The sequence below is a fragment of the Thamnophis sirtalis genome, unplaced genomic scaffold (genome assembly GCF_051295495.1).
Source record: "Thamnophis sirtalis isolate CommonGarterSnake01/CBP01778 unplaced genomic scaffold, rThaSir2_p1.2 scaffold_4, whole genome shotgun sequence".
Lineage (NCBI taxonomy): Eukaryota > Metazoa > Chordata > Lepidosauria > Squamata > Natricidae > Thamnophis > Thamnophis sirtalis.
The window spans coordinates 74,120,273-74,131,207 of record NW_028261384.1 but is presented as its reverse complement, the minus strand read 5'-3'; positions in this window follow the sequence as shown (position 1 = coordinate 74,131,207).

The window sequence follows — 10,935 nt, the reverse complement described above, 5'->3', positions numbered from 1 at the left end:
GCTAAGAAGAGCAGGTCTTCATGTCTTCTAAAGGGTAGCAGAGTCAGAATCATAGAAAATTCAAAGGAACAGGGAAATCATAGAAGTTTTCCCATATTTTGGAATGATTAATATAATGAACTTAAAAAATAAAATGTCATACTCAAGTCTCTAGGCTATTATTTATTCACTGTTTTTCTCATCACAGTTGAAAGATTTGTTTTTCCAATTTTCGTTTTTCACTAAAAGCAATATTAGCAAAAAAGTATTCTACTTTAGCCCAGATAATTATAATTGTGCATATGTCACTATGTGTGAAATCTATATAGGTAGTTCTTGTCTTGCAATCATTTGTTTAGTGACCGTTAAAGTAATGATATGTTGTTGGTCCTTGCACTTAGTGATTATTGTAACATCCATGTACTCATGTGCTTGTGATTTGGGTGCTTGGCAATCAGCATATATTTATAACCGTAGCATCCTAGATTCACATGATTTTCAATGCCAATTTTTCCAGCAAGCTTTCAACAATTAAATGTGATGTGCTTAATGACCATGGCAAAATAGTTGTAAAATTAGACATGTTCATGTGACATCTCATTTAACAATCACATTGCTTAGCAATAAAAAATTTGGTTTCAATTGTGATTGTAATTGAGGAATATTTTTTAATGCACATTATGTTTTAGTTTTTTGTGTGAGTTTTTGGGGAGATTTCAGAATCTAATGCCCTGATCCTTTTTTTCTGCTGAAATTTTAATGAAGGGGAGCTGAATCTAGTTGAATATATTTAAAGATTTCTATTTTGAAATCATAAAAAATGGGTATAATCATCTATATAAAATTGCGAATCTCCAAAAGTTCTTCACCGATTGCTTTGAAATTTTGACACAACGTTGCATTCGAATATGTATTTACTCCCCCGGGGGGGTCGCCAGCCGGCATTGGCTGGCAGATGGAATCCGGAGGAGGCCAAGTCTGCGCGATCGAATCGGTCTTTGGGAGGTAATTGGCAGGAGGTGGTCTCTCAGGTACCCAGGTCCGATGCCATGAGGGGCTTTATAAGTAACGATTAGCACTTTGAAACGTGTCTGGAGCCCAATGGGTAGCCAGTGCAGCTCGCGGAGGATAGGTGTAACGTGGGTGTACCTAGGTGCACCCACAATCGCTCGCGCGACTGCGTTCTGGACTAACTGAAGTCTTTGAACACTCTTCAAGAGCAGCCCCACGTAGAGCGCGTTACAGTAATCCAGTCTTGAGGTCACAAGGGCGTGAGTGACTATCTGCAGGGCCTCCCGGTCCAGATAGGGTCGCAATTGGTGCACCAGGTGAACTTGGGCAATGGCCCCCCTGGTCACAGCCGACAAATGGTGTTCTAAAGTCAGCTGTGGATCAAGGAGGATTCCCAAATTGCGAACCCTCTCTGAGGGGCGTATAATTTCACCCCCCAGCCTGAGAGATGGAGTAATTAGTCAATCTATATGACTATAATTTGTGCTGTTTGTTCCTGATATATTGCATTGATTGATTGTAGAAAATACTCTCCAATTTGCATCTTTTCCATTGTTTTCATTAAAAATTGCCAATTCACTCTGCTTTCTCTGCGTCCAGAAATATAAGCGCTGCGGGGACTTGGTTATTCTTACCCAGATACTCCAATATATTAACAATTTGTCTTACATTATTTCTCATTTGTCTCCTTTGTATAAAACCAGTTTGATCATTGTGAATCAGTTGCTTAGCTAACATCAACCTGTTCACTAGTATTTTGGCAAAAATTTTGTAATCTGTGTTGAGTAATGATATAGGCCTATAATTTTTTGGCTGGCTAAGATCTTGATCTTCTTTGGGGATCAAGGATATAAAAGCTGTTCTCCAAGATGGAGGTACCTTTCCTTCCATTTGGATTCTGTTAAATAATTCCTTAAGAGGTTCTACCATTTCTAATTGTAAATTTTTATAGTAAACTGCTGTCAAGCCATCTGTGCCCGGTGCTTTCCCAGCCTTTAACTGTTTAATTACCTGGAGGATTTCCTCCGAAGTTATTGGTTGATTCAATCTCTCCCTTTGCTCATCTTTAACTATAGGTATTATTTCTTTGTCCAAGTATCTAACTGTATCTGAAGTGCTTTCTTTCGCCCGCCCGAGTTCTGATGTGGGCAAAAGAAAGCACTTTTCTTTCGCCCACATCAGAGCTCGGGCGGGTGAAAGAGAGCACTTTAATCAGTGGACTGAAGCACTTTTTTCGCCCGCCCAAGCTCTGATGCAGGCGAAAGAAAGCACTTTTCTTTTGCCCGCATCAGAGCTCGGGCGGGTGAAAGAAAGCACTTTAATCAGTGGGGTGCCTGCAGGGAGGAGAGATTCCTCCCAGCATGCACCCCACTGATTAAAGTGCTTTCTTTCGCCCACATCAGAGCTCACCCGCCTGAAAAATTGGGACTTTTTAAAAATGCCGCGGGACATGGGACAAATTGTTAGAAATCATGACTGTCCCGCCAAAAGCGGGATGTCTGGTCACCTTATTCTTGCGTGACCTACTAATTGATCAAAGGCTTCTGAGAGAATCTCCTTCAAGTTTTCTTGATTATTCTCTTTAAGGCCCCTTATTCTCAGAGCGAATTCCATATGCATATATTGTAGCATTGTGATTTCATTTTCTGCATCGTAAACCTTGTTTTGGACATCCTCCATTTTAGTTGCTAAATTAATATTAGACTCATTAACTTCTTCCACTTTTTCCTCCAATAAGGATATATAGCCAGATAAGCATTTAAAGGCTTCTATAATATCTTCTCTGATCTCTTGGTTATGACTCTGAACTAACCCTTTAATCTCCTCCGAGACTTCCTTAAAGGCAGCAGAAACCTTTTCCTGTATTTTAAGTTCTAAAGCGGCTGCATGGTCTTTTAAAGCGTCATTTAAAACTCTTTGCAGCACCTCTTGAGTTAAACCTTCTCCAGCAGGAGGAGGAAGGTGGGGTAGTAATGACTGCAATTTACTTGTCGGGGAGGGGGAGCTCCCAGCACTTTTAGAGGCTGTTGTTGTTTTAACTTGTTTTGAAGCCATTTCTTCAGTTAATCTTATCTTCCACCAAATTATTAAGTCCAAACAAATTGCTTATTCCAATTATTACTCTTGTTGCTTGCTGATAAATCACTGCTGTTTTGAGTGATTTTAAGCTCCGTAGTAGTTTGTAACATTACAGTTCAGCCCCGCCTTCAAGTTTCGGCACCATTTTATCTTCTGTCTCATTAGTTTTAATAGAAGGAATTTTTAGAAAAAAATGGAGTTAAAGTTTATATATATATATATACAGTGGTAAATTATCCAGTACTGCTCTGCCTGTTTTGGACTCAGATGTAAATCAAACGTTGAACAGGGATGAACGTGAGCCTTGGTTTCTGCGGAAAAGCAGAATGAATTCCGGGTGCGGAGTTTGCCGAGTTGCAGGGGGGTTCACACCTTCCACACCCCAGAATTATCTTCTGGGGGGGGGGTAATGGAGCTCTTCCCAAGCTCAGCATCTCTCCCCCTTCCTCTTCGCCCGAGGAAGGGGTAGCCAAACTGTCAGACAGCTGATATATGCTGTCCAAACAGTGTAACACGATATCGGGGGTGGAGCTACTACAGAGAGCAGCTTCTTCAGGCTACATGAGCACCGGAAGCCGAATATAGCAATTCTTTGTCTTCCGAAGCCGCACCCCTTCACCAAAATGGCTGTGCATATCCTTATGGAGGCTTTCAGAGAGCTCCTGAGGGCTGGGGAGGGCAGAAATAAGCAAAAATGGGCATGCAATTGTTTTGACAAAAACCGGGCCCATTTTCGTGAAAAATGGGCCATTCTTTGCATGTTTTGGGCCCCCTCACCCCTCCAGGAGCACTCTACTAGCCCCCCAAGGCTATTCATGCCTTTTTTTTTAAAAAAAAAGGGCTTGTTTTCATGAAAAACGGGCCATTTTTGTGAGGTTTGCAGAGTGCAAAAACTTTTTTTCCTTTCCGAAAGTTCTTTAGTTTGAGTAATTGATGAAAATTAGATTGATCAAGTGCTGTGCCAGCAGAAACAAGTCTTAGGTGCTGCAGATTGTCAGTGATTTCCTTCTCCAGCACATGGATAAATACACCTGGAAACATCTACCTACTGTATTTATCTATCATCTATCTATCTATCTATCTATCTATCTATCTATCTATCTATCTATCTATCATCTATCTATCTATCTATCTATCTATCTATCTATCTATCTATCTATCTATCTATCTATCTAAAGTTACATGAAGGAAGAAACATGTGAATGCTTTGTGTGCAAGAAAAATAATCATTTAAAGGCAATTTGCAGGGTAAAAAACTACAAAAAGCCAAAAGTGATCTATGGTTCCTTTTATTTTGAGGAGATTTCCTGTGACAGTTGAAACAGTTAAGCAGGAAGATTCATGGTGTCTGTACACTGTACATTTAATTTGATTTGTATGGCTATGTATTGTCTGCTACCATTTCTATAGATTAAAACAGATTTTTTTTAACGAAGTGTATTCTGAACAGCCAGAAAGTCTTAATCATGTCCTGAGGCAAGTCAGGGTATTATAAACAATGATTAAGCTGTAGCTGCAAATAGACAACTTTGTCCTGTTAAAACTGAGTATAAATGTGAATTGGAAACTGGTTTGCATGTGAACTTTTGGTCTCAGTTTTTATAGTTTATAAATTAGTTGGGTGAATCACTTTAAAAAAGATACAACTAATACAATCAATTAAATTAAAGCTCTTGTTAAAACAATTCATGTGACATATTTTCTTATACCTTACTATTTATTAGATAAGCAGGAACCTCTTTATAAGGGAAAGAGATGTGTTCTTCCTATGTGAATGTGGATGATGAATGAAAGGAGCACAACAGCTGGAAGTATGTATAACATCATCCAAATCCTAAAACAAATCAACTTCAAAGGATCAACAGGAGCACTTTGAAGTAGTTTTTCCTTAGCATGGCTCTGCTTACAAATATTCAAGAAGCAGAATCAACTAATGCAGTTCTTTCTGAATTTGCAAACTAATAATCCTTCCACACTTGGAAGATGATATTAAAGGGAATCGGTATCAGAGTCAGATTCCCCAATTATGACATTTGCAATTGCAGCTGTCATTAATTTTGAATAAGCTAGGGAAATTCCCAGGGAGTCTTCATCTTCAATGATAGATGATGGTAGAAAGGGCATGGAAGAAGGCTTGTTCGTGAATTTAACATGCTGGATGAATCAGCCTATAGATTGGCTTAAATCTATAGTTCAGAAATAGCCCATCTCTATTCATGACTACAATTGGAGAGGATTTTCTATAACTTGAAGTGTACTTTTAGAGGGTCCAACTCCTTCTAACCATCAGATAATACTTCAGACTTGGTCAAATTATTGTCTAACTTTGCCAATATATTTCTTTATGTTCTCTATAAGATCATGTATTTTAATGTAGTAATAGATACATTTTAAAATGCTACAATATATCCATATAGTATCCATAGCAAATACTATATGAGGTGGGAGTGGGAGGCACCGTTCTTCGGTGGTTCTCCTCCTACCTCTCTGACAGGTCGCAGTCGGTGTTGGTTGGAGGGCAGAGGTCGACCCCTAGGCCCCTTAAGTATGGGGTGCCGCAGGGCTCGGTCCTGTCCCCCCTCCTGTTTAACATCTACATGAAGCCACTGGGTGAGATCATTCGTTGGCACAGGATAAAGTACCATCAATACGCGGACAATACACAGCTGTATCTGTCCGTCCCATGCCAACTCAGTGAAGCGGTTGAAGTGATGTGTCAGTGCCTGGAGGCTGTCAGGGTCTGGATGGGTGTGAACAAGCTTGCACTCAATCCCGACAAGACCAAGTGGCTTGTGTTTTTCCCTCCCAAAGATTGGCCCTGTATTCCATCTCTCAGGCTGGGGGGTGAAATTATATGCCCCTCAGACAGAGTTCGCAATTTGGGAGTCCTCCTGGACCCACAGCTGACCTTCAAACATTATCTGTCGGCTGTGACCAGGGGGACATTTGCCCAGGTTCGCCTGGTGCACCAATTGCGTCCCTACCTGAACCGGGAGGCTCTCAGAACAGTCACTCACACCCTTGTGACCTCAAGACTGGACTACTGTAATGCGCTCTACATGGGGCAGCCTTTGAAGAGCATTCGGAGACTTCAGTTTATCCAGAATGCAGCCGCGCGAGCGATTGTGGGTGCACCTCAGTACACCCATGTCACACCTATCCTCCGCGAGCTGCACTGGCTGCCTGTTGGACTCCGGATGCGCTTCAAGGTGCTAGTCGTTACTTTTAAAGCCCTACATGGTATCGGACCTGGGTACTTGAGAGACTGCCTCCTGCCAATTACCTCCCTATGACCAATTAGATCCCACAGATTAGGCCTCCTCCGAATACCATCAGCTAGCCAATGTCGACTGTCGACCCCTCGGGGGAGGGCCTTCTCTGTGGCTGCTCCGGCCCTTTGGAACGATCTCCCCATGGAGATTCAAACCCTCACCACCCTTCTGGCTTTCCGAAAAGCCATCAAGACCTGGCTATTCCGGCAGGCCTGGGACTGATGAGTTCCCAGCCCCACTTGAATTGCTGTGACTGTTGTGTTGTTTTTAATCTGTTTTGTGTATCTTGTTTCTGTCTTGTTTGTTTTTTGTATTTCCCCCTTCCCCACTTGTTTGTTAGCCGCCCTGAGTCCCTCGGGAATAGGGCGGCATACAAGTATAATAAACATCCAAGTATAATAAACATATATGTAAAACTCTTCATCCACCATTAGATTTGTTGTTGTAGTAATGATATAATGACCATATATAATTGTGCCTCAATCTCCTTATTAGAATGCAACCAGAAAATACTGGAAATTTGAATTGCAGTATTCCAAAACAGGAAAAAGCAGAATTCCATAGGCTAAAATGGCAAGTAGTATGATCTCTCCTTACACTGAGCAACAGTAGACACCTGGCTCCCATAAACCAAACTGGAATGGAACCCTTAGTACTAATACCTTACTAATATCTGTATTATTCTCTGATGGATCTCTCTCCTGCTTTAGAACCATACTTCCTCCCATGCTCTCATTATTAATATTTAAGAAACTGCTGAAAATTTATCATCTCAGAAAACACACCCACACACCCATGTATTTCCTATTTTTCAGAGTATAAGACACACTGGAGTATAAGATGCACTTGAAGAAGCAATTTTTTAAAAAAAGTTTTTGCACTCTGCAGACCTCCCCAAAAGGGCCCATTTTTCTTCAAAAAAGGGTATGAATAGCCTTTAGGAGGCTTGTAGAGTGCTCCTGAGGGGTGGGCCCCCCAAAATGAGCAAAAATGGACCCATTTTTTTGTCAAAAAAGGGCATGCATAGCCTTTAGGCAGCTTATAGAGTGCTGCTGGGGGTGGGGGTGGGGATTGATCAAAACATGGCCTGCTTTTTGCTCATTTCTGCTCTCCCCAGCCCCCAGGAGCACTCTGGAAGCCTCCTAAAGGCAATGCACAGCCATTTTGGTGAAGGGGCGGGGTTTCGGGAGGCAAAAAATGCTGTATTCCGGTGTATAAGACACACCCAGATTTTCAGCGTCTTTTTTGCAAGAAAAAGGTGTGCCTTATACTCCAAAAAATATGGTATATAGCGTACACACACACACACACACACACACACACACCTTTGTCTTTCTCACATGCTCATGCACACATATTCATCCATACTCCTGCCATTTCATTTCATTTCTTCCATGCATTCACAGAATATAGAGGAAGAGTTTTAGAATGTATAAGCTATTTGCATAGAATTAAAAATTCTATCAGAGGTGGGATTCAAAAATGTTTACTACCAGTTCTGTGGGCAGAGCTTGTTGGGCATGGCAGGGGAAGGATACTATAAAATCTCCATTCCCTCCCCACTCCAGGGGAAAGTTACTGCAAAATCCCCATTCCCTCCCGATCAGCTGGGACTCGGGAGGCGAGAATACATGGGGGCAGGGCCAGAGGTGATATTTTCCGGTACTCTGAACTACTCAAAATTTCCGCTGTCGGTTCTCTAGAACTGGTCAGAAGTTTCTGAATACCACCTCTGAATTCTAGCCATACAAATTTACTGGAAGCTTCTGCAACTTCGCAACTTTATGCAAAGAGAGACTATTTTATTCCATTTAGCTGAATATCTTCCTAGCCCCCTATCCTTGAATGTACTGTATGTGATCTCATCTACTGGCTGTTTTTGCTTGTTTGTGCCCCCCCCAGCACCCAGGAGCACTCTAAGAGCCTCCCAAACTCTGCATGCCCTTTTTTGTGAAAAACAGATCATTTTTTGCTTGTTTTGGACTGCACTAGCCCAGTGGTGGATTTCAAACAATTTTGATACCTATTTTGTGGGTGTGGCCTATTTTGTGGGAGTGGCTTTGTGATCACGTGACTGGGTGGGAGTGGATTAGCAGTCATGTGACTGGGTGGGAGTGGCTTGGCAGTCGTGTTACCGGATGGGAGTGACTTGGCAGTCCTGTAATCAGGTGGGATTGGCCAAGTCGATGTCACTGAATTCTTTGCCCCAATGAATGATCTACAAAAAGAAGATATAAAAAAGTAAATTTATTATTTTGTGCACTTACTACTTAAATAAGAATAAAATAAGTACAGAAAACAATAAAAGAGCTACTTACAGGAGGAAGATGTCTATCTTTGCCTGTCTTCAACATCACTGACCACCTTGCTCCAATGACCTGCACAAAGAATAGACACAGAAATGAACTCTTCACTTGAATGCACTGCATTAATATCAAACCAGTGCACAAAAAATTAGAGAAGAAAGATGACTGTTCTTTTGTGTGTCTTCAACATCACCGACTGACCAAAAGACAGTGGCAGGGGAAAAGATAAAATAGTATCTAGAGAAAGCGGAAATACCTAAGATTCCAGAAAAATTTAAAAAGGCACTGGAAGAGAGAATAACAATGATGGAAGTAATGGAAGCAATAAAAAGACAAAAAAGAGAGAGAGAGAGAAAACACCAGATCTGGATGGATTGCCAGTGGAATTTTACAAAACATTGTAGTGAATTCACTACAGAAATAAACACACAAAATCTCGCAAAGCTGTCTTACACATGTGCCTCAAAATGGCTGCTTTTATATGGGCAGGTTGGTGCAAGGCAGCTGTGCGAGATTTTGTGTGTTTCTGTGTGATACCTTCTTTTTGAGGTAATTGTGAGGTGGTTGCTTCTTATAGCAATTACCTTTTATGTGACTCCTTGGCTGCTTTCATATGTTGAGCTATGTGCTGCTTTGTGAGCTCCTGCAGCTTGATAGGTTTTGATGGTTTCTGATTGCCCTGCTTTTGCCCTGCTTTTGTTTTCCTGAGTTAATCTTGGTCCCATACATTTTATGTGCCTTAAAATGCCTGCTTTTATATGGGCAGGTTGGTGCAAGGCAGCTTTGCAAGATTTTGTATGTTTATTTCTCTTGTGAATTCAATACAGAAATACACAAAATCCCATAAACCATGCACCAACCTGCACACTTAAAAGCAACATATTGCATCACAAATAAAATATTTCCAAAAAGCAATAATATTTCTTGTAATAAACATTTCCTGAAAACAATAAATAAAAAAACATTCCATAAAACAATTAAAAAAACATTTCCTGAAAAAAATAACAATAAAATATCCTTTTAAAAAAATTAAAAGTGTAGGTAGGAAGGTAGGAAGGAGAAGAAAAAGGGTAGGAGTAGGGAAGAGATAAGGGAAAGAAGAAGGGGATGGAGACTAGGAAGGAAGGAAGTAGAGAAGGAAGGGAGGGAGAAAGGAAAAGAAAGAGAAAACAAGGTGGTGTCTTAGCAGGTGTGAAGGATGGTAAACAAAGCATTCTAAACTATACTTTATAACCTTCCAAATGGGATAATAATAATATAAGAATGGCAAAGAAAAAGAATAATTATGTGAATGTTTATCTATAATCTGTATGTAAGAGAACAAATGACAGTAAAATATATATAGCATAATATAGGTAAATAATATCTGGTCATAAGTAGCTAAGTTTAAATAAATAAAGAAATGTACATACAAATGGATAACGAATAAGGAGATTATGAATGAAAGATAGAAATGTATAGTAGGGAAAACACTAACTGCAAAGAAACCGATTCAGAACTGCTGTATGATATACAATGGAACTTATTGTTCCTATGTTGTTTTTAAGTTATGTGTTTGTTTTTGTTGATGTGTTTATGTGTTTAAAATAAAAAAAATTATCATCAGGGAAAAAAAAATTAAAAGCATAAAAAACCCCAATCACTTACCAGCAAGCAGAATCAGCTGCTCTTCAATGAAATGGGTGAAGGCAGCAGGCAGGCGACCAGGCAGGTAGGTTTGACTGGAGAATCACAGGGACAACACAGTCAGCTGGGCCCATCTGACATAGAGCAGAGGGGGCTTAGCCAGCCAGGTAAGGCGTGGACTGGGGGATGGGCGGCAAGAAAGGCCTCAGCTGAGCACCAGCCTGCTCCGTGGTCTACATGAGCCTGGGGAGCGGCTGCAAGGAAGGCCTCAGCCACTCCCCGAGCTCACATAGACTGGGAAGCCAGATGGTGCTCCCACTACCTTTCCCCCCACCCATGAACCCCTGGCTCCACAGTCTACATGAACCTGGGGAATGGCTGCAAGGAAGGTCTCAGCTGCTTCCCAGGCTCGCGTAGATTGGAAAGCCAGATAGTGCTCCCAGCAGCTTTCCACCCACCTACGTGTCCCGTGAAGTCGCAGCTGTAGGCTTATTTACCTGAGAAGGCAGAACTAATACAGCAGAGCAGGCAACCCGGGAAGTCAGTGAGGTGAAGATAAAGTCAGCAAAGGACGACACAAGAGCCAAGCGAGAAAAGAAGTAAGTTGACTGTTTGCAGTATATAGGGTTCTCAGTGGCAGGGTGATCGGCGAGCCATCCAGT